The sequence below is a fragment of the Balaenoptera borealis genome (genome assembly GCF_965194805.1).
Source record: "Balaenoptera borealis genome assembly, chromosome: 13".
NCBI lineage: Eukaryota > Metazoa > Chordata > Mammalia > Artiodactyla > Balaenopteridae > Balaenoptera > Balaenoptera borealis.
In genome coordinates this window covers 93,558,914-93,581,798 of record NC_138870.1, presented here as the reverse complement: position 1 = coordinate 93,581,798, position 22,885 = coordinate 93,558,914, and the positions used below count along the sequence as shown (strand labels likewise).

General features: G+C 47.6%; 1 long non-coding RNA gene across 2 annotated transcripts in view; it reads left to right on the top strand.

Moving 5' to 3' along the window:
• LOC309608645 overlaps positions 1-22,885 on the top strand; it is a 127,342-nt gene that overhangs the window by 1,739 nt on the left and 102,718 nt on the right. For both annotated transcript variants that reach the window (XR_014233030.1, XR_014233031.1), the window contains exon 2: positions 608-690. This is a non-coding gene — a long non-coding RNA (uncharacterized lncRNA). The remainder of the gene's footprint in view (positions 1-607; positions 691-22,885) is intronic.

Sequence of the window (22,885 nt, the reverse complement as noted above, 5' to 3'; positions counted from 1 at the left end):
TGCCACCGCTGCAGTCACAGGCAAACGCTCGAATCTTGGGGGCTTCACTGCTTACTCACGTCACAGTCAGTGTAGTTGAGCAACCCTTTGGGAACCCAGGCTCCTTCCAGACTGTGATACCACCCGTCCTCCAACTGTGGGCTTCAGGATTTCCAGGGAAGAGGAGAGAGCAGAGGAGGGAATGGTAATGCGTCAGCAGTGGAAGCGGTTAAGTGACTTCTGTTCCTATTCTGTGACCAGAATGAGTCATAAGGCCTTGTCTAGATGCTGGGAAGGGGACTTCTCGTCTGGGCCAGGAGGAAAGTAGCCCAGCTGGGTTGGTGCACAGGGAAATGCCTCCTTTACGGTCAGGTGGCCAGAGTCCCACAGGAGTCAAGCCCCCTGTTGGCGGCCAAAGGAGTTGTTGCATTGGGAGGGTGGGTCTCCCTCTGCTTGGGGCGGAGGTGTGATGGACACTTGCGGTGGCCGGTGAGGAGGGAGGACAGGGACTCCAGGGGCTGAAGCAGCGGAGGGGAGGGAAGGCCTGGAGCCAGGGGCTGTGCACGCACTGCCTCATCTAATCCCCCCAACAGCCCTATCAACTGCGGTCACTCATGCCATTTTACAGCTGAGGAGATGCGCCCAGAGAGATGAGTGGCGGCTTACAAGGCTACGCAGCTAACCCGTAGAAGAAGCAGCACTCAAACCCAGGTGAGTCCAGCTCTGAAACCCACACTCTGCTCCCTTTGCCATAATCCCCAGAGACCATCCGGTCCAAACTTCTCACCGTGCAGATGAAGAACCACATCTCAGAGAGAGAAGTTTCCAGAGTCACACCTGTTCTTTTCGGCACCTCATTTGAGTTCCTTGTATTCTCCCTCTCTCTCTGGGGTGAGCCTCGCCCTCCAACACCTGCCCCCCGCCCCCCGGAGGGTAAGAAAGCAGCCCTTGTGGTGTGGACCTAGACACTTGCTCTCCTTCCAAACCATCACCCCCATGGTGAGCCACAGCCTGGGCATTCCCACGTGTGTTCATCCCACAGATGTTTCTTGAGCATCTACTATGTGCCACTCACTAGATGGCACATAGAGATGCAGATGAATGAGCCACAGACCCTGCCCTGAGGGAATCACACTCTAGGGTGGGGAGTGTCGGCGAGGGGAGAAGATGGCGGCAGACAGGCCAGCGAGTGGCAAAGTGGTCATTTTGGTGGAAAGTGGTCAGTGGTCAGTGTCAGAGGAGTTCAGAGGAGTAACTCTGTGCAGCTGTTTGGATCAAAGAAAGCTTTGACGCGGAGGAAGGAGAGAAGGAGAGCCGTCGCACAAGTTCCCTCAATCTACCCTAAAACACACAAGCAAGGAAAGACACTTGGCTGCATGGTGCACTGTTACTAGTTCATTGATGGGAGAGAGATTTTATCTTATGAAGAGGCATTTAGGAAGAACACGCTGGAAAGGTATGTTGGAGCCATCTGTTCATTTATATGTCCATCCATTTGCCATTTTCAACAACAAGGCTGTTCTTGGAGGGTAGTACGTGAAGCAAAATAAATCAGACAGAGAAAGTCAAATACTGTATGAGTATCACTTATATGCGGAATCTACAAAATAAAACTAACTAGTGAATATAACAAAAAAGAAACAGGCTCACAGATATAGAGAAAAAACTAACGGTTACCAGTGGGGAGAGGGCAGGGGAGAGGGGCAGGATAGGGGAAGGGGATTAAGAGGTACAAACTACTATGTATAAAATAAATAAGCTATAAGGGTATATTATACAATACGGGGGATATTGCCAATATTTAATAATAACTATAAATGGAATAGAACTTTAAAAAATTGTGAATCACTATGAAGCATATAATATTGTATATCGACTATAACTCAATAAAAAAATTTAAAAATATTTTTAAAGTACCCACAGTGATGTGCCAGACTGTGATTGCAGTACTGGAAATAGAGTTGTGATCAAAATAGACAAGCCCCCCTCTTTTCATGGAGCTTACATTGGAAGTAGATAATAAACAGGTAATGGATAAATGTCCAATGATGTATTTTCCGTTTGTGACAATGTTATAAAGAAAACAAAACCGGATGATGAGCTGGAGAGCGACCAGGTGAGGGAAGGTACTTTAGTTTTTTCAGATCTGACTTTTATCCCACAGGTGACACAGAGCCGTGGGTGTTTTTGTGAACGGTGGTTCATGAACCCCACTGTAGGGTTAAGGGGAGCATCCATTGGGGATTTGAATAAGTCAGAGATGAATTACAGGCTGTGTGTGTTGGTGTCTGGGGGGAGGTGTGTATCAGGATGGGCTCAGTTGCAAGTAACCAAACACCCAACTTGAAGAGGCTTAAACGGTAGGGGTCTTTTAGTTCACAGGAGAATATCTGTAGGTAGGAGGCTCCAGAGCTGGTTCATTTGGGCGCAGTAACAATGCCGAGGGTGGGCACTTTGCATCTTTCTCCTCTGCCATCCCCAGTGCCTTGGTTTTGTCTTTGAGCTTGTCCCCGCGTGGCTGGGGATGGTCTCTGCAGCTCCAGGCTTCGTGGCTTCACACACTCATCCCGAGGCTGCAGGGGAAGACTGGCCTTTTGTCACTCTTTTCATCACGGAGGAAAACATTCTCCAGAAACCTCCAAGTGGATTTCCTTTATTCCCCTTGGCCAGGACTGTGACACGTGCTCACACTTAAACCCATGGCTAGCAGAAAGAGTGAACCAGCCATGGGGATCTCATTATTCACCGTTCACTCCCTGGGACGCTGCAGCAGGGCCGCCTGCCTTCATCCCCCTGCTGCTCCGTTTCTGGATAAATCCAGGGGCCCGATGGGCAGGAAGAAGGCAGGTCATTTATCGCTGTAGGGGGGATGAGCAGCGGTGTGTGTGTGGCAGATCTAGTGCGTTTTGCTTTGGGATGTTGTGTCCGGAAAGGTGTGTGACCACCTGTTCTGGGGATGGGGGCTGTTCCTCAGCAACGTGCACGTTGACTAATTCCCTCCTAAGATGTGGGGAAAGAAGGAAGAGAGGAAGGAAGGCAGGAAGGAAACAGCACTCCTCCGGTCCTCCCCTCCTGGTTACCCTTGAACGTATTTGCACTGCTCACAGCTGGACCATTTCCTAAGTCCTCTTCATGTTGGTGTGTTTGATGTTTGCAGCCTGCACAGAAAGTGGAAGTTACTCTCCCTGTTGTGCAGTCAAAGGGACTGAAGCCTGATGAGGGAAGGGACTCGCCCAAGGTCTGTCTGGTAGTTACCAGTGAGGCAGAGTCCCAGCTTGAACCCAATCTTTCTATGACCCATCCTAACCCGTTTGACCCCTGCACCCCCATGCTGCCTCTTTGAGTTATTTCAAAATTCTGAGTTTTAAGAAGGAACTCCCCAAAAAGTGTCTATATGGAGACCTCAATGGGTTGGTGGTTGAGAGGTTTGAGGTTGGAGGTAGGGGGTTCCCATTCTATTCTCTCCAGAGCAGTTTTTCAGGATCTAGACTTCTGTGCATCAGGGATTCTGTGGGCTACTTTATATGGACTGAGGGAATGGGACAAGGACATAAAGATGGCCCATCATGGGATGGCCTGGTGAGAGGATCAGGAGTTCTCGGTGGACCCCCATCCTTGCACTCTTTGTACTTGAGACTTGCATTTGACGTGGTCTGTTGGGGGAACTGAGATGCTTAGAATTGCCATTTTGAGCTTGTGTTTGATTCTTTTTCACCCTGGATTCTGTTGAGAGCATTCAAAGCCCTTCGGTAGTCTGCTGGGTCCTTATGTTCCCTTACTTGGGAATGAAAACTTGTCCTTCCAAGCAGGCTGGGCATATGCTATAGGTGCCTTAAAATGGAGAGTGGAGATACTCAGTGCACAGGACAGAACACAAAGCTCTTTCCTTTCTGCATTTGGTAGCCAGAGGGGCTGGACCTAGTTTAAAGTTGATTCATATCTCTCTGGTCAGGTATGTGCAGTCTGCTTGGACTTTGGGTTGTGTGTGATGGTCAAAATCCTCTATTTTCATCATGTATTTAAAGTCAGTCATACGTAGAAAACAAGCTTATGGTTACCAAAGGGGAAAGGTTGAGGGGAGGGAAAAATTGGGAGTTTGGGATTGGCATATACATACTACTATATTTAAAACAGATAACCAACAATGACCTACTGTATAGCACAGGGAACTCTGCTCAATATTCTGTAATCACCTAAATCGGAAAAGAATTTGAAAAAGAATAGATATATGTATATGTATAACTGAATCACTTTGCTGTACACCTGAAACTAACACAACACTGTAAAGCAACTATACCCCAATATAAAATAAAAATTAAAAAAGATCTTCTTTAATTACCTTTAGTCATGTATTATAGTTTTCAGGGTAGAGGTTTTTCCACATCTTTTGTTGAATTTATTTCTAAGTGGTCTATGTTACTTTTAGCCTCCCCTGTAAGTGGAATTGTTTTGTTAATTTCATTTCCCACATGTTTGTTGTTCATATATACAAATATAAATTTTCTATATTGAAGAAAAAATAGAGTCAGTCATAATAACCTCGGAAGACCAGCACATCAATATTGGCATAGGGCTTGCAGGGGTCAGCTTGAACCGCCTTGATTACCTATAGATCATATCTCCTGTAGACAGCTGTAACAAGCCGAGAGGGCAGTTCGTCACCAATGGATTTATAGGGTCTAGTATTTCTGAGTATCGGTGCATGGCATGGATCTGGGAAATTTTCCACTCAATCCTTCATTCAGCAAACATTCATTTGGTACCTAGTATGTGTCAGATACTAGGCTAAGGAGGAGGAATATATTAAGACCAACATGACTCCTGTCCAGATAGGGTTATGATCAGAGAGGAGACATGATAAGCAAGCAGTCAAATAGATATTGCAAATTATAGTAAGCAGTTTGAAGGAGATAGTGCTGTAAATTGTATTACAGTTAGTTAGCTGGTCTTATTTTTTTACTATGTTTAGGAAGGTGATTTTGAGACAGGGACAAAGCGATAATATCCATCTCACCTCAACCACAGGTATGGCCAGGCCTGTTAGAACTCATGGTTATACCTCAAAGAATGGGGGCATTTCAAAGAGAGGAATGGAATTTTCAGATTGGTTGAAGTTGCTTTTTTGAAAATCTCTTGAAATGCCGTGAAATGCCTTGGGTTTTACTGCTCACCCATTATCAATGGAGTTGTCAGTAAATGAAAACTGGCTTTGTTGGCTCATTTTGATTTGGCTCAATGTGGATTTTGTCATTGTAGTTCTTGGTTTGATAAAGGCTGTCAGGAAGGAAAAAGAAAATAAATGAACTAAGAAATAAAAACAATTCTTAAACTGTGACCAAAGAAGTGAGTTGATGTATGAAGAGGAGTTTGGAGGCTTATTAGAGTTATAATAAAATTTAAATCTTGCTATGCCATAGTGGTGCATCTTGCTGGGGCTTCGTCCCCAGGGATGTGATTCAGGGCATGATGACTGGTCCTCAGCATTGAGATGAACACATTAGCACTGGGTAAATCCTATGTGGCAAGTTTTCCCTCTCTAGAATTGGAAGAAATGACTGTTTCTTTAGGTAAGTTCTAGATGGGGCAGTTGGCGCGTAGGATTTATGTTGTATGGAAATAAGACATCTTTAAACTCTTGACTCCCACTGTCATGGTGAGATGAGAGACTCAGGGAAAGGACGGATTGAGACCCATCTCACCACCCAGGCTACAGCTTAGAATCCCTTGGGGGGAACTTTGACAAAATTCTCCGTGGCTCAGCCCCACACACACCAGTGTGTCAGAATCCCTTGGCGAGGGAGATCGTGTACAACTCAATCTTATTAATTAATTAATTAATTAATTTTTGTCTGTGTTGGGTCTTCGTTGCTGCACGCGGGCTTTCTCTAGTTGCGGCGAGCGGGGGCTACTCTTCGTGGCGGTGCACAGGCTTCTCATTGCAGTGGCTTCTCTTGTTTCAGAGCACGGGCTCTAGGCACGGTCTTCAGTGGTTGTGGCTCGCAGGCTCAGTAGTTGTGGCTCGCGGGCTTAGTTGCTCCGCGGCATGTGGGATCTTCCCGGACCAGGGCTCGAACCTGTGTCCCCTGCATTGGCAGGTGGATTCTTAACCGCTGCACCACCAGGGAAGCCCCTACAGCTCAATCTTAATAAACGCTTATGGGAGAAGAGATTCTGGGATACCCTTAGCAGGGATCTGGAGTGTGGGTTCTGAGGACCAGTTCTGAACTGATGCCCTAAATCAGTGCTTCTCAGAGCTCAGTGTGCATCCACATTCCCTGGGAAACTTATTAAAATGCAGATTCTGATTTGGTCCACCTGAGCTGGAGCCCAAGACTTGGCCTTTCTAACAGCTCCCAGGTGGCTTTGGAAGCACACCTGGGGTAGCCAAGCCCTAGATGATATGTGGAATTAAGCACCATGACACTGGAGAAGCCTTTCCTTAGAGCAGGGCTCTCAACCTTGGCTGAATATTCACGTCACCTGGGTGAGTTTTATAACATACCCATGCTGGGGCTCTACCCCTAGAGACTCATTCAACTGTTGGGGGGTGGGCCTGGGCATCAGCTATTTTAAAAAGTTTTTCAAGTGATTTTAATGTGCAGCTAGGGGTAGGAGCCTCTGCTCTAGAGGATTCTCTTTTCTTTTCTTTTCTTTTTTTTTTTGGCCCCGCACGGCATGCGGGATCTTAGTTCCCCGACCAGGGATTCCACCCGTGCCCCTTACAGTGGAAGCGCGGTGTCTTAACCACAGGACCACCAGGGAAGTGCCACTTAATAGAAATAAAATGCGTGCATGTTAGTTATCTATTGCTGTGCAATAAGTTACCCTAGACAAGGTTTATGATGTCACATGGTTACTGAGGACCAGAAATCCAGGAGTCGCTTAGCTGGGTGATTCTCACACAGGGTCTTTCGTGAGGCTGTAGTCAAGATGTCGATTTGGCTGCCGTTATATGAAGGTTGGACTGTGGCCAGAGGACCTGCTTCTAAGAAGGTTCATCCACATGGGTGTTGCCTGGAGGCCTTGGTTTCTCACTCTGCAGGATCCTCCATAGGGCTGCTCACAAATTAGCAGCTAACTTCCTTTAGAGTAAGTGACGAGAGAGAAAGAGAGAGAGAGAGAGATGGAGAGATTGAGAAAGAGACCAAGGCAGAAGCAGCAGTGGCTTTTGTAACCTAATTTTGAGTGACATACCATTGCTTCTGATATATTCTACTAAAAGAATACTGTAGTGTTTCTTTAAGGAAGCCATACAGGGCATGTGGTAAGGTGACATTCACCAACTTGTGAATTACTTGAACCTAGAAGATGCCTTGCATTCTGTATACTGGTCATAGACAAGCATGTGGCGTTCACATTTAGCGATGCACACAAAAAGTTACATAAACATTGACATCATAATGATAAATGGACTTTTAAACAAAAATATTCTGTGGGTCACACAGACCAATGCTGATACAATGTGGGAGGGGATCACAAGAGGGTGTGACTATCAGGAAGAGGGAATCACCGGGGGTCACCTTGGAGATGGCTACCACAGTGTGCATGCAAGTAATTTAAAGCTTTTTAGCAGTCACATAAAAAAATTTAAAAAAGAAAAGCTGGCATTAATTTTAATGATACGTTTTATTTGCTCAACATATCCAAATACTATGATAATATCAATATAAGCAATATAAAATTATTTTGCATTCTTTTTTATACTAAGCTTGAATTCTGATGTATATTTTACATTTACAACTCACCTCTATTAGGACTTGCCCTGTTTCAAGTGTTCATTAGCCGAGTTGCTTATTTTCCTTAATTCTACAGGTAGCCTTGTCTGGATGGACCCAGAGGGTAGATTATCCCACTTTGTAAAGGCTCATCCTCTATTTCCCCCCAAATGACAGACCTATTGGTTTACTTGCTATTCTAACAAAATCACCTGCCAATTTCCTCTTTTAGAAATGGCAAGTCTGGGTTTCTCTGGCTGATATTTTGTATGAAGAAACCCTTGGGTTTTCAGCATATTTATTCCACATGATTGACTTTTTTTATGCCACTGGTGCAAAAATTTGTCAGGAACAATATAAGAATTGCAGCAGCAATGACTGACTTTGACCTTTGACTCAGTGGAGAGAAACTAATTATGTGGAGAGAAACCAATTATGGGCTAACCTAGAGGTGCTGGTATCCATCCCCACCCTGCCACGGGCACTGAGACAGAATGTGCCCCTTAGCACCGCCTGAGGGCTGGCATTGGGAGGAATCATGTCCTGACAAAGCAGACCATGATTTCAAACAGAGCACAGGAGCCGTGTGCTCTGGTCCCTGCTCCCTCTAACGGGTGCTTTGTGACTTGAAAGAATTTTTGGATGAGCTGAATGAATTGCCCTTTGCTATCAGGAACAGAAAGTTGAAAGTCTTTTCTATGCAAATGACATGGTTTTATTGTCAGAAACCAGGAATGGCCTCATTACTGTCAGAAAAAACTGGCTCAGGATGAACTGCTGCAACCCCCAATTGTCACTGTTGGCAGATGTCCTCCGACATTGAGTTGGCTCTTATTCAACAACCTGTGAATTGCATTCACTCATGTAGTCACTGAGGGCTACATTTGCCTACTCAGCCATTTGTGGGACTCACCAGGAGGTGACACTTGCTTAACATTAGGTGTCTGTGGATGCAGTGTTAGGATTTCTCTAATGCCTTCTTGGGTGATTTGTAAAATATACTTTGAAAAAAAATTTAAGCTAAAATTATTATGGCTCAGCTTGATGGACTTGGACATTATTTCTTGGTGTGGGAATATATCCAGAGCTGTTCTCTTAAGGATTACAGCTTTCCACAGGCATCCCCACAAGCTTTCCTTTGGGTATTCCCACACGTATTCTCCCAGGTATTCCCACAAGTATTCCTACAAGTATTCCCACAGGTATTACAACAGGTACTCTCCCAGGTATTACCAGAGTGTTCCCATATGTATTCCCATAGGTAGTCCCACAAGTATTCCCACAGGTATTCCCACATGTATTCCCATAGGTACTCTCACAGGTATTTCCATAGGTATTCCCACAGGTACTCTCACAGGTATTTCCATAGGTATTCCCACAGGCATCCCCTTCCTATTGGTATTCCCACAGGTATTCTCCCAGGTGCTCCCACAAGTATTCCCACAGTATTACAATAGGTACTCTCACAGGTATTACCAGAGTGTTCCCATATGTATTCCCACAGGTATTCCCACAGGTATTCCCACAGGCATCCCCAAAAGCTTTCCTATTGGTATTCCCACAGGTATTCCCACATGTATTCCCACAAGTACTCTCACAGGTATTTCTATAGGTATTCCCACAGGCATCCTCAAAAGCTTTCTTATTGGTATTCCCACAGGTACTCTCACAGGTATTTCTGTAGGTATTTCCACAGGTATTCCCACAAGTATTCCCACCAGTATTCTCAGAGGTATTCCCTAAAGTATTCCCAAAGGTATTCCCACAAGTGTTCTCAGAGGTATTCCCACAGGCATTCCCACAGGTATTCCTTTGGCCTCTCTCTGTGTAGAGGTAGGTCCACTTGTTTGTTAATGCACATAGATCTTCCCTTAACTGGTAGCACAGTATGCCCGTGCCACAGGCCAGTTCTTACTCCAGACTGTAACGTCAAACTTGTCTGCTATCCACATTTCATCTCTACAGAGATGGGGGGAGAAGTCCTGGGAATTCCCCGGAGGAACTGGCTCTCGCTGAGGCTCACATGATGTTTTCTTAATGAACGCACAGTTAAATTCTTCTCAGACCACCAGGCCAGGAGAAAAGCCCACTTCTCTTGAGCACCTGAGCAGCTATCTAATTTTCAGAATCACTGTCATCCTGACCACTTGTAGGTAGTCGTGTTTCTGTTTTCTCTGTGGCTCCTAGGAAGCTAAGTTAAACACCTCATTTGGCCTCTTGGATCTTAGAGTGTGTTGGACTTCCTTTCCTTCACCCTGATTTCTTCATCAATTCCTTCCTTGAAAATATGTGCTGGGTTGTTCTGTACTCAAATAAACCTTCTCAACTCTTTTCCACAATGAGGCAGAGATGTAAATAAACACTAGTGTGAAGAATGGAACAATCCATCTGTCATCCTAGAACAACTCCTGAGTATTGAGGACTGGATCCCAGGTCTCCTGACTGCCTCACTGGTGTTCTCCTGTCAGACCATGATCTGGGCACATGAGTTTAACAAGAAGAGTTTAGCTTTTGTGGAAGCAACCCATTCCTGCTCCAACAGGTGGAAATCCTGGATAAAAATAACCACAAATTTCACACACAAGAGGGATCATAGAGTATTTATTTATTTTTTCTGTCATGTAAATGGAGCCAGGAGTGTCAGGTCAGGGCTGGGCTGGCAGATTCACTATCATTAGGGTCTACCTACCTTATTGTCAGCTTCCATCCTCGAGCTTGCCCCACAGTCCAGGCTAGCTGCTGGGGCTCCAGACATCAAGTTCACATTCCAGGTAGAAGGGAAGAAGGACCAGTCTCTTAGCTTGGTCTGCCCCCTGTCAAGAGGCTTTCTGGAAGGAAACTCATCCAATGACTTTCTCTTTCATCTCATTAAGCCTCCTCTCTTAGCTGAAGGTGGGACTAGGGAATGTAATCTAGAACCTGGGAACACTGCCACCATGAATAAGATTGGGGTTCTATTGTTAACAAGAAGGGAAGCAAGAATAATTGCCTGACTACAGCTTGTAGTTTGGAGCTACAAGGAACAAATCCCTTAAAAACTTAGAAAAGGAAGTGAGATGGCCTTTTTGGTGACAAACTTAATCATGAACAAATAAAACGCTGAAACAGAGAAGTGTAAAGGCAACTTAAGCAGACACAAAAGCTGTAACCTGTGAAGAAACGTGTCAGTGTGAAAGGGGCTGGTCCACTCCCCAGGGCACAGAGAAAACTCTCAAAGGGGCAAACGTAGGAGGTCCCATTTCTTCCTGACCATTGGTAGCAGGGAGTGTAAACAAAGGGAGAATTTTAGCAAGTGGACTTTAGTTATTTTGGTACCACTGGGAAGATCCTATGCTTGAGATGGGTGTGCAACCAGTTGTAACACTTGGGGTACAAGTTGTTATAAGACTAAACAGCCCAAACCCTCCCCTCACAAATGAGCATGCTGAGATCCAAAGAAATAAATCTATAATATGGCAGGTGATAAATGCTATGAAGGAAAGGAAAAAACAAACAAACAAAAACAACAGAGTAAGGAGACGAGAATGACAGAGAATCAGGGAAGAACTCCAGAAAGAATGAGACAATAGATGTCGAGATGCTTGAGTCCATATCCCAGCTCTGCTGTTGACTTGTGTGTGTGTCTACATCACTGGGTCTCAGTCTCCAGCTCTGTAGAATGGGGACATTAGACTGGTGGCCAGAAAAGTTCAGTGATTAAGAGCATGGATCATTGGGTGGGTGCCTCCTGCCTTTAAATCCCAGCTTAACTCTTAACTGAGCCAGTGACCTAGTCTCCCTGAGCCTCGGTTGCTTCACCTGTAGGTGGGAATCAGGGCAGCAATTGCACAGATGTGACTCGAGGAGGCTTAAACGAGGCAATGCACATAAAGTGCCTGCACAAAGCGCTGAACAATTGATAGCAGTTTCTTCCCCTGCCTACCCTGCTGGACCAGGAAATGCTGTCTTCTTGATAATCTGCTTCCAGCTGTCACCACCGCCAACTCCAGACTCCCTTTGGCAGCCCGTTTCCCTGGTGACAGTTGCTATGACTGTCTGAAAAGTTCAATGGCTACCACCCGCCATGTGCTGTGTGGAAGACCCTGTGCGCTGCTGTCTGGAGTCCTTTTAACCCATGATTTATTAGGTTTGTCGCCCCTAATGACTTCTCAAATGAGCCTATACATTAGAAATATTAATAAAGCATCCCTGGGATCTTAAACTGATAATTTGGGTTGTGGGGTCCATTTATGGACCAGTTATGATCAATTGATGTTTCCGTCTGTATCACCATCCATCAGGGTGCAAATGCCTCTCGACTCGTGCTCTGGGGGTTGAAGGGAGATATCAGCTGAGGGGTGGAGAGTTATTTAGCTACAGTGATGTGGCTCCTTGTTTGTTCTGCACCCACAGGGTCCATCAATTCACAGGTGTATCACTTAAATATGCTTCACACCCTCTTGCCCCCATTCTGCATTCCAGAGCTTTCTCTGGGTGGGTGATAACATTCATTCATTCATATGTTCATGCATTCTTCATTCACTTACTCCTTCCTTCTTGCCCGCCTTCCCTCCTCCCTTTGTTGAATGTATACGAAGTATCTCTTTGGGTAAACCTGTAATTGCATCAGTAGTGATGATGAAGGTGATAAGGATTAAAAAAAACCACCCCATCTGTTTTTGAGTATTAATACACGCCAGATACTCCATTTTCCAGAGAAAGTAACTGGGGCACACAAGCAGTAAAATAACTTGTCCAAGATCAGAGAGGTGAAGTGACTTGCCCAAAGCCACACAGCAGAGAAGGAGAGAAGCCAGGGAACTTTGGGCAAGTTACTTCAACACTCTGTGCTTCAGTCTCTTCTTCTGTAAAATGGGTTTATTGATAGAACCCATGTCACAAGGCTGCTGTGAGAATTGACCATAAAGGGCTTTGAACAGTGCCTGGTCTGCAGAAAGTACTGCTATCAGTCCTGTCCCTAAAATTGATCATTCAGTTGAAATATCCTGGAAGCCTCATGAGGAAAGGGAGGCCCAGAGAATATCTTGCCCAAGGCTGCCGAGGGAAGAAACAGGAGGAGTGGAATTTGAACCCAGATCCGTTTTCCCCTAGAGCCTCTACACTCAGAAAGCACTTTATTTTCCAGCTCTCATCCTAATAACCAAAACCAGAAGTCATGTTCAGCAGACACAGAAAGGAAAAAACTGCATCATCTCGCTCCTATATGGAATCTCAAAAAGTTGTCTCCGTAGAAGCAGAGAGTAGAATGGTGGTCACAAGGGGCAGGGGGGTGGGGAAGTGGAGTGACGCTGGTGGAGGGAACAATCTTGCAGTTATAGAGGATAAAGAAGTCTAGGGATCTAACATGCAGCATGAGGAACATGGTTAGGAGCAGCGTAATGAATACTGGAAATCTGCTAAGAGTAGATTTCAGGTGCTCTCATCACACACACACGGTAACTGTGTGAGTAGGTGATATGTTAATTAGCTTGACTGTAGTAATCATTTCACTGTGTATATGTATATCAAATCATGCTGTACACCTTGAATATATACAATTTTAATTAAAAAATAAAATGAAAAAAAGAAGATGAAACTGTCTATGTGGTTTCACTGGAATGTTGATCACCCCCGCACCCAGGGCGGAGGGTGGTGGGGTGTGGGCAGTGGAAACCACGGAGGACTTCTTGAAGGAGGTAGCACTTGAGGCATCTCTGAGAGGAAGGGGAGGAGGAGGTGCTGTGGAGATGGGGATGTTAACCTAGGGGGTGGGACTTGCCCAGAGAAGAGTCGCGGCTGGGTTTGCCCAGAGCAGGGAATGGGGTGGAGGGAGGCGAGGACCCACCCTCCTGTGCCAGGCCCTCGCCTCACTAACACAGGTGGGGATAAAACTGTCTCCTTCCCTGGTTGTTGACAGGGTCAGTGTCGCAGGGGTGCAGTGAATGTTGACTTGCATTTAGAGACCTTATCTCAGTTGAAACGAAGCCCTGAATTTGAACAGTTCTTGTTTTGATTAAGGGAATGAAAGAGAGAAAGGGAGGACAGGTGGAAGGTCGGGAGCTCAGGAGGAAGGCGGGTGTGGATGGAGCTCTGAGGGACCGGGCCTGGGCAGGACCCCAGCTGCCCGCTCCATCCGCCACCTTCTCGGAGGGGCAGCCGGCTAGAGCGGGGATGCTGACAGGCCAGGCCGGGGTGATGGGCGGCTTGACAGGGCTTCTCTGGGAAGTCTTCTGTGTAGAGGGCAGTACAATCCATCACTCATTCTGAAAAGGTCCACTGGTGCCCACCAGAACTTTCTGGAAATGGTGGTATTCATATAGACAGAGGGTTTTTGAGCAGAAAAGATTTGGAGGGATCATCAAGCCCAGGTGAGACCCATCAGGGGAGCGACTTTCCCAGGGTCACAGGTTCAGTTAGTGGGAAAGTCAAGACAGATGGCATGTGGATCTCTTGACTCCTGATTTTGTAGCACAAAATATACCAGAGCTGGGAGACCACTAGAGGTCATCCCTCCCATAGGCGAGATGGTCAGGGAGGGGAAATGACCTGCCTGGCACGGGGGTGGGGCAGGGTCACACAGTGGTTAGGGACCCAAGCTATCAAGTCAGACAATCCTAGGTTCACGTCTCAGTCGTGTCACTTCCTACCTTTGTGAACTTTAGTGCCGTCTCTGGGCTCAGGGTCCTTCATTTCTTAAGCGGAACTAATGATGCCCATGTCACAGGCTTGTTGTGAGCCTTAAATGAGCAGAGCAGAGCACCGTGCCTGGCACCCAGTAAGTCCCCACTTGACGTGTGCCGTTATTATTACTTCCAAGGCTGCACTTGGCGGTGGCTGTATTGTGGGATGCTGTGTCTGACTCTCCACCACTCACTGCGGCCTTGACCTGTTGGATGGGGAGCTGACCTAGGTCCCAGGCCTGGGCCCACAGGGGCCAAAACCGAAAACCTAGGAGTTATCCCACACCTTTCCCTCTCATCCTACATCTAATCCATCAGCAACTCCTGTTGGTTACATCTTTCGGATGTGTCTGGAATCCCACCACTTCCCACCCCACCTCCGCTGCCCCTGGGGTGAGCCAGCTGTGTCCCCACCTTGGACAGCTGCATCTGGTTCCCTGTTTTTCTCCTTTCCCCTCCGGTCTCTGCTCCATACAGCTGCCACATCTGGCCTCTTCTGCTCAAGCCCCTTCCCTGATCCCCCATGAATCCAGAGGAGAACCAACAGCCTACGAGGCCTTGTGAAATCTGACCCGCGGCCTCTCTGTGCTCCAGTTACACAGACCTCCGGGCAGATCCTTTGAACACACCAGACACACTTGCATCTTTGTATTTGCTGTTCCCTCTGCCTGAAATGCTTTTCCCTGCACAATCTCATGGCTCACTCTTTCATTCCTTCTCGTCTGCTCAAGCACCACCTTCTCAGCCAGGCCCTCCCTGCTTACCCCTGCTCTGGTACCCTGATCCTCCTTTCCTTTTCTACAGCACTTACGCGCTATATAAGTTACTAATTTAAGTAACTTAAATAAGTGTGTGTCTATGGCTTAGAGCTTACTCTCTGTCCCTCTTGCCAGTTAGATTGCCAATTAGATCATAATTGAGGGTTGGGATTTTTTGTCTATTTGTTCATGACTGTATCCCAAGGATCTAGAACAGTAATTGGCACAGTAAATATTTACTGATCCAAAGAAAGAAAGACAATCTCCTGTTTCCATTTCCTCTGGCTTGAACCCTCTCTCCAGCCACACAAGTATTTATGTCACACAAGGGCAAGGACCTCAGTGTCATCTCAGCCCAGTGTCAGCCCGTGTGCCATCTCTTTGGATGAGACCAACCTGTCACTAAACATAAAGCAAAATTTATGAAAGTAAGTAAATTGTAAGTTACATTGAACACTATTTTACTATAATTAAACGAGTCCCTCGAATTTTTAGAATGAACAAAGAATGAATCACATTTTTCTCCTTTTGGTGGATTTTTTCTGAAAAGACAGTCTAATTGTGTGTTAGGACAACCTTCACTTCTTATTAGATTTTCACAGCACCACTGTGAAGAGGGTCTTTTTTTGCAAAAATGCTTGAGGGCGTCCCAAGTTTTCCTAAGGGCCTCTCTTAGTACTTTGATATGTAAATTATTCTCTTTGGACGTACTTATTCATTATCCTCATTGATTTCCTCTTTGTTAATTATTAACTGGTCTCACCCTTCTACATTGTACTGATAACCAGCATTTTCTGAGTGCTTACCATGTGCCAGGCTCTTTGTGTATATTAATGGATTTATTTTTACCGCAACTCTACATGGTAGGACATATTCGGTGTGTTTTACAAGGAAATTGAAGCAAGGAGGGGTTAAGCAACTTGCTTAGGGGTGTGTAATGAGTAAGGGGAGGAGGAGGGGCTTAATCCACAAGGCTGCTTCTTAGCTGCTCACTGGTCAAAGGCTTTGTGTGTGATTGGAACCATGCTCTAATATCACTTTCATTGAGCTCGTGAAATCCTGCCTTGTTTGTGAGATTTGCATTTTCAAATGAAATTAATCTGAATTTCATGGGCACAGCATCATGGGATGCCGAGGTCAGTCTGTGAGGTTGACTCACCACTGACCAGATGGTGTGATGAGCCACCAGGGACACTGGTGTTAAATGGGGTGGGACATTCGGGCAAGGATGTGTATATAAGTGGCCAGTTCATTGATGATTTTTATGTTTGGCCATGGAAGGAACTGCATGAGAATTGCTCTAGGGATAAGTAAACCCGCAGCTATGTGTTTAGAGTGAAGAGCCCGGGCCTTCCCCACACTATTTCCTGGATTCATTCTTTGGCATAACGAAAGCCCTTCATGACAATCTGATAGGGGAAGCAGACTGGAGGGAGGATATAAGGGGGCTTCAAACTAACATTTGTTGGACACCAATGCTGTGCCAGAGCTTCTGGGAGATTTAATTAATCCTTCCCAAAAGCCAGGGAGAAAGGTATGACCTGCCCATTTTACAGATGAAGAAACCAAGGCATGGGGAGGTGAAGTCACCTGGCCTGGGTACTCAGATCTGGATTCAATTTTGGGTTTGTGGGTCTCCCAAAGCCAGACTTTTCCCATGGCACTGCCTCCTTGGTAGTCCGGAAAGATTAGCTGTGCGGGGGACCTTGGGGATCGCTGGCAGAATTGGGCTGGGAGGTAGCCAGGGTGGCAGTGGTGGCAGGAAGTGAGAAGCGGGGCCTGCAGGAAGCTGTAGCCCTGGACAAACATGGCGGGGCCCGCTCACCAGCCTCGGTTCCCACTGGCTGCCACCTGGCCTCACCAATTCCTTATATTTGGAAACAAACTCTTTCTCCAGGAATGAAAAGGGAGGCTGGTCCTCCCATGATGTGATAGCTGCCACTTACAAGAGCCTGAGAATATGTCACTCCCCAGTTTAGGGGCTGTAACAAAGTATCTTCTCTGCCAGCTTCAGAAATGTCAGGGTGACCAGATGGACAGTGCCAGAGTGAGGCAGAGGGACACAGGGCGGTTTCCACAGAGAACATAAAAGGGAGTGAGTCTATTGATTCACGCACCAATTACACTCGGTGTATTACAAGGCTAATAGGAAATAAAGCAGAGGAGCATCTGTCTGTGCCCGAGCCCACACAGGCCTCTGCTCAGCTCCGGCCGGCCACCTCCCGGCCTGGAGGCTGATGGAGTGGGTGATATTTTTGGCACATCCAGGAATCATTGGAGAGGGGGGCCACACACATCTCGCAGTCAGTGTGTGTAGGCTGGGAGACCTCCTTTCTCTCCCTTCCGTTTCCCTAGATGGCTGAGGGTCAACAGCGTCCTTTTGGTCCAGATGCGTTGAGTAGGGCCCCCTTGCACCCTCCATCCTCTGTAGTGCCAGAGCTGCTGTCGGCCAGTACAGGGCCTGGGGCCAGTTATGAAGATGCTCTCCTCGGGGCAGATGCGGGAGGGGGTAGAACCTGGTAAACAGTGAGAGCTGGGTTCTCCCAGCTCTCCCAGCTGGCGTTCCTGTGTAGGTACAACCTAGACAATCACAGGTAGTCAGGGCCCTGATGGTGGTGGTGATGGGGGTGGAGAGGGGGACAGAGGGATTCGCCTCGCAGGAAGGGAAGTGGTCAGGATCCAGAGGCTGTGCTGGACTTGGGACCTCCCTTGCCTCCCTCCCTCCCTCTTTCCTCATTCCCCATATGATAACTTCCTCAGTTTCCCTTCTCATCGCCCTCCAGTCTCCCCACCCTAGGCTAAGGTGACTCCATGAAGACTCTGGGAAATAGTCTTGGGGTTCAAACAGACTCTGGAGGAAATGGCAATGATTATTATTAACATTTTAAGATTACTAAATGATTATTAACATAAGGAGAAGGGCTACATCTCATCAATAACCCGGAAAATGAGAATTAATTTTTAAAATTTTTATTTATTTATTATTTTGGCCACGTCTCGCGGCATGTGGGATCTTAGTTCCCCAACCAGGGATCGAACCCGTGCCCCCTGAGGTGGAAGCGCGGAGTCTCAACCACTGGACCACCAGGGAAGTCCTGGGAATTTAGATGACAACCTGGAACTTGTTTTATATGAGGGAGGGATGGGATGGGAATGCTTTCTGAAGCAGTCACTTTGGTTCATTTTGATTTTTTTATTCCGCATATAACTTTCCGGTATGTCTCAAGATGTAAATGATTCAAATTTTGTATTTTTCCAAAATCTGGAATACCGTGATACTGAAAATGGGTCTTTCAATCACTGGTGGCCGGTCCTCAGTCTCCTGCGTCGTGCTGGGCTGCCGAACGAGCCGTGTCGCAGTCTGGGGCAAGAACAACACGGGAGCGGGTATGACTGGGGTGGGAAAGCGGTAACGAGCGGAGCTCCGCAGGCCAGCACACCTGGACGGAATCCAGCGGTGCACCCTTCCTAGAGCCAGGTGGGCACCGAGCTCTGCCGCAAGGTGACAGCCCTCAAACGGGAGGGGCGGGGCTCCGGGGGGGAGGCGGAGAGGTGGAGGCTTGAAATCCCGCACATCTCTCTGTCCCTTCTCTTATTATAAGGTCACCAGTCAGACTGGATTAGGACCGCCCTAATGACCTCATCTTAACTTGATGACACCTGCCAAGACCCTATTTCTAAATAAGGGCACATTCACAGGTACTGGGGGTTCCACATGTCTTTTGTGGGGACACAATTAAACCCATAACAGTAAGGAAAGCACTTAGCTTGGTCCAGTGCCTCGTGAGTGCTCAATCAATATTAGCCATTATTATGACTTCTGAGTCTCATAGAAGACACAACGCATAAAGTTTCTTTGCAAATGACAGAACACTGGGCAGAGCTGGGGCTGGCCATTGGTATTTCCCTTATATTAATAGAAGGTGTTTTCAGACAGAGGCAGAAATCCTTAGGGAAGAGAATGGAGGTAAAGAACTCTGCGAGCAGGTGTTAGCTACAGGAGGCGGGGAAGGGAGGAAGGCTATTCCAGGGCAGGAGGTGTCCACCCACTGTTGGTGGCCAGCTGCGGGGTGAACAGCAGACACTGGCAGCAGGGCTCAGAGCGTGGGCAGCTCAGGGCCAAGCCGGAGTAAAGCTGGAGAGAAAATAGCCACCTCTCGGGCCTGAGTACTCAAGCAGCTGGGGCCGCTTGATTACCCTATTGCCTCCTCTTCCAAATTATATCCCAATCCACACTTCCTTCTACTTCTGCCACCACTGCTCTTTTTCAAACCACCATTGCTTCTTACCTGGACAACCAAGAAAGCCTCCTCACCGGCTCCCTGCTACTCCCTTTGCCCCTGCCCCCCACAGTCATTTCTTAATGTAGCACCCGCATTGCTCCTTTAAAATCATGTCAGATCATGCTTAAAACCTGCTTAACCCTCTGAAAGCTTCCTATTGCACTTGTGTTACCTTTACCTACATTTTCCTCTTCCATCTGGCTTCCCAAGCACCACCTCCCTGTTTCTTTCAGTTCCTCCAACACACCAAGCCTGGCCCTGCCTCAGGACCTTTGCACTTGCTGCCTGTTCCCCCTGTGTGGACAGTCTTTCCTCAGGACTTGGCCTGGCTTCCTCCCTCTCATCATTCATTCCTATCTCTGTTTAAATATCTTCCCTGACTACCTCATTTAGAGGAACTTTCTGCCTTGGTTCCCCCTGCCCCGCCCCCACCTGCTTTCATTTTCTCCCTAACACTTACCTTGATCTGAAATTATCTTGTGTTTTATGCATTTCCTTGTGTGTCTGTTTCTGTTACTAGAACATAACAGGCACAAAGAGATGAGGAATGATGAATATCTTGTTTACTTCTCTATCTTTAGTGCCAAGAACTGGGTATAGAATATAACAGGAGCTCAGTAATATTTGTTGCATGAATGAAAAATGGCTCTGAGACCAACAGGACCTAGAATGTGTGTAGGAGGAGGCATCAGGACATTCAGTATGAGCCCTTCTCATCACTTGTCCCTTGATTCCCAGTTTTAATAAATAAACCTCTACCTTGTTCCTGAAACCCAGTCCCCACTTTCCCAGCTTGTTTGTTCACACCCTTATTTGTTCAACAATCACCAAGAACCTATAATGTGCCACCTGCTATAATAGGTGCTGGGAGGACGATTTCAAAACTCAACAGGGAAATGCACAGCGAAGACATCTACCCAGACCTGGAGTAGGAGGAAAGCGGGGAGGGCTTCCTGGAGGAGGTGACGCCTAAGTTTGTCTCTTCAAGGATGTGCACAAGTCAGACAGGCAGAAATGGAGGGGAGTGGAGCTTGGGAGGACATGACCACAAGGCAGCTAACCTAGGGGAGAAGAGGGAGGGGAATAATATTCATCGACGGCACTTTCTCAGCATCGCCAGGCGTCATGCTAAACACCTGGCAAGGATGGTCTCATCTGCCCAGCTGGCAACCCTGGAGGCAGCTACTTTACCATCCTCACTCGGCAGAGACGGGAACTGATACAGAGAGAGGTTCAGTCGTGTGTCTGAGGGAACACAGCTAATACAGGGTGGGGGTCAGGCTCCAGTAGGGGCAGTTCCACTCTCCGGCTTTTATTCTTACCTCTCCTGCCATGTTGCATGCCAGGAAATGGCCTGATGGTACATCCTGGGTCCTTGCTTGACATCCGGTTCTCCCATAGGGCCCCCCACTACTTTTCCAGGCCCCCCTGTTCAGGGATCATGAAGGTCTTCCTGGTGGGTACAGCCCGGCTGCCAGTCCTCTTTGAAGCTCGAATCTCCAAATCTTGGCTTTCCCTAGACTCTGCGCTGTTCTGTCCTGGACCTCTTGCATGGCAGACTCTCCTTGTAATTCACTTACGATGCTGTGGCTGCAAGCGAGGGAAGCTCCAACTCGACCTGCCTTAAAAAAGACATTTTTGTTGTATATATGTGCCACATCTCCTTTTTTTTTTTTTTTTTTTAAGAATTTTTTTTAGATTTATTTATTTATTGATTGATTACTATGTTGGGTCTTCGTTTCTGTGCTAGGGCTTCTTGTAGTTGCGGCAAGCGGGGGCTACTCTTCATCGCGGTGCGCGGGCCTCTCACTATTGTGGCCTCTTTTTGTTGCGGAGCACAGGCTCCAGACGCGCAGGCTCAGTAGTTGTGGCTCACGGGCCTAGTTGCTCCGTGGCATGTGGGATCTTCCCAGACCAGGGCGCGAACCCGTGTCCCCTGCATTAGCAGGCAGATTCTCAACCACTGCGCCACCAGGGAAGCCCCCCACATCTCCTTTATCCATTCATCTGTCGATGAAAGAGTTAGCTAGTGGGAAGCAGCCGCATAGCACAGGGAGATCAGCTCGGTGCTTTGTGAGGACCTAGAGGGATGGGATAGGGAGGGTGGGAGGGAGGCTCAAGAGGGAGAGGATATGGAGATCTATGTATGCATATGGCTGATTCACTTTGGTGTACAACAGAAACTAACACAGTATTGTGAAGCAATTATACTCCAATAAAGATGTATGAAAAAAAAAGAAATTTTCTTATCTCCAGTAACAGGTGTAGAGTCCTGCATCTCCCTGCCTCTAATAGTCACTGCTGCATCCAGAAATCTGTTCATCCCCATCCTCATTAGACAGAGACAGGGGCGGCTGAGGTCCTGGGGCCCAAGGGACCGGCCCTCTGCTCAAGGTCACAGCCACTGGAGTGACTGAGTGGGGGGTAGGGGAAGGGAGATTCAGGAGCCCAGGAAACACCCTGCTTTCAACCCTCACAGACTGAGGGACCACCAGGATGAACCCAACACGCTCACAACCCTGTGTACGGCAGCTGCCACGAGAAACCAGAACCCCAGGTCAACACGATGGGGCCCAGCGTGAGGCAAGGGCACACAGGGGTCCAGAGCCCAGAGTCTGGAGCCAGCCGGCCTCGGTGGGAGCCTCGGCTCTTCCACTTGGAATCTCTAGACCCTCCAGCCGGTCACGTGCATCTCAGTGCCTCAGTTTCCTTCTCTGTAATATGGGGCTAATTACAGAGCCCAGCTCACGGGTGGTTGTGAGGATTCAATGAGTGGCTTTGTGTGAAGAAGCCCTTAGAAGAGGGTGGCACACGTGGGGCATTAGCTGTTTCAACCCCCAACCCCCAAATCTCATCCCCTACTGTTCTCGGTGCATCCCTGACGGACTCAGTTTCATGTGTCTCGCAACTCCCCCAGCCAGCAGTCCGGTTCAGGCAGGAAGGGCTGTAGAGAATTTAAAACAAGAATGAAACCGATCAAAGTCAGTCTGCTTTCCATGATCACCATGCACCCACAATTCTAAACAATGTCAGCGATAAAATATTCCTCCCTCCCTGACAGGAGGTCCCCCTCCCCCTCCCCCGCCCACCCCCCTCCCCAGGGACGCCACTGCCCAGACCCTTGGGGTGTGCCCTCTAGAACTTAGCAGCGCGGTCTGCAAGATTCCCCACGCACTCAGCCTCCTCCCCGGGGCCTTCCCTGTGCCCTCTTGCTCTGGGGGACACCCGGATCTCCCCTGAGCACACGAGGCCCCAGCAGCCTGTCAGGTAGACTTTTTTTCCTCTCCCATACTCCATACTACGGGGACTCCTTGCCCATCCTTGCTGCCCAGGGTCAGCCATAGACTGTGAGATTCAAGCCTCCTGCCACCCCTCCTTCCTTGCCGTCATCTCTAGCGCCTGAGTTTGTGTCTCATAGACTGAAGCTTTTAGCCCCTGCCAAGATTCGAACCTGGACTTGTGGGGTGCTAATCTGGGGGGATTTTAGTATC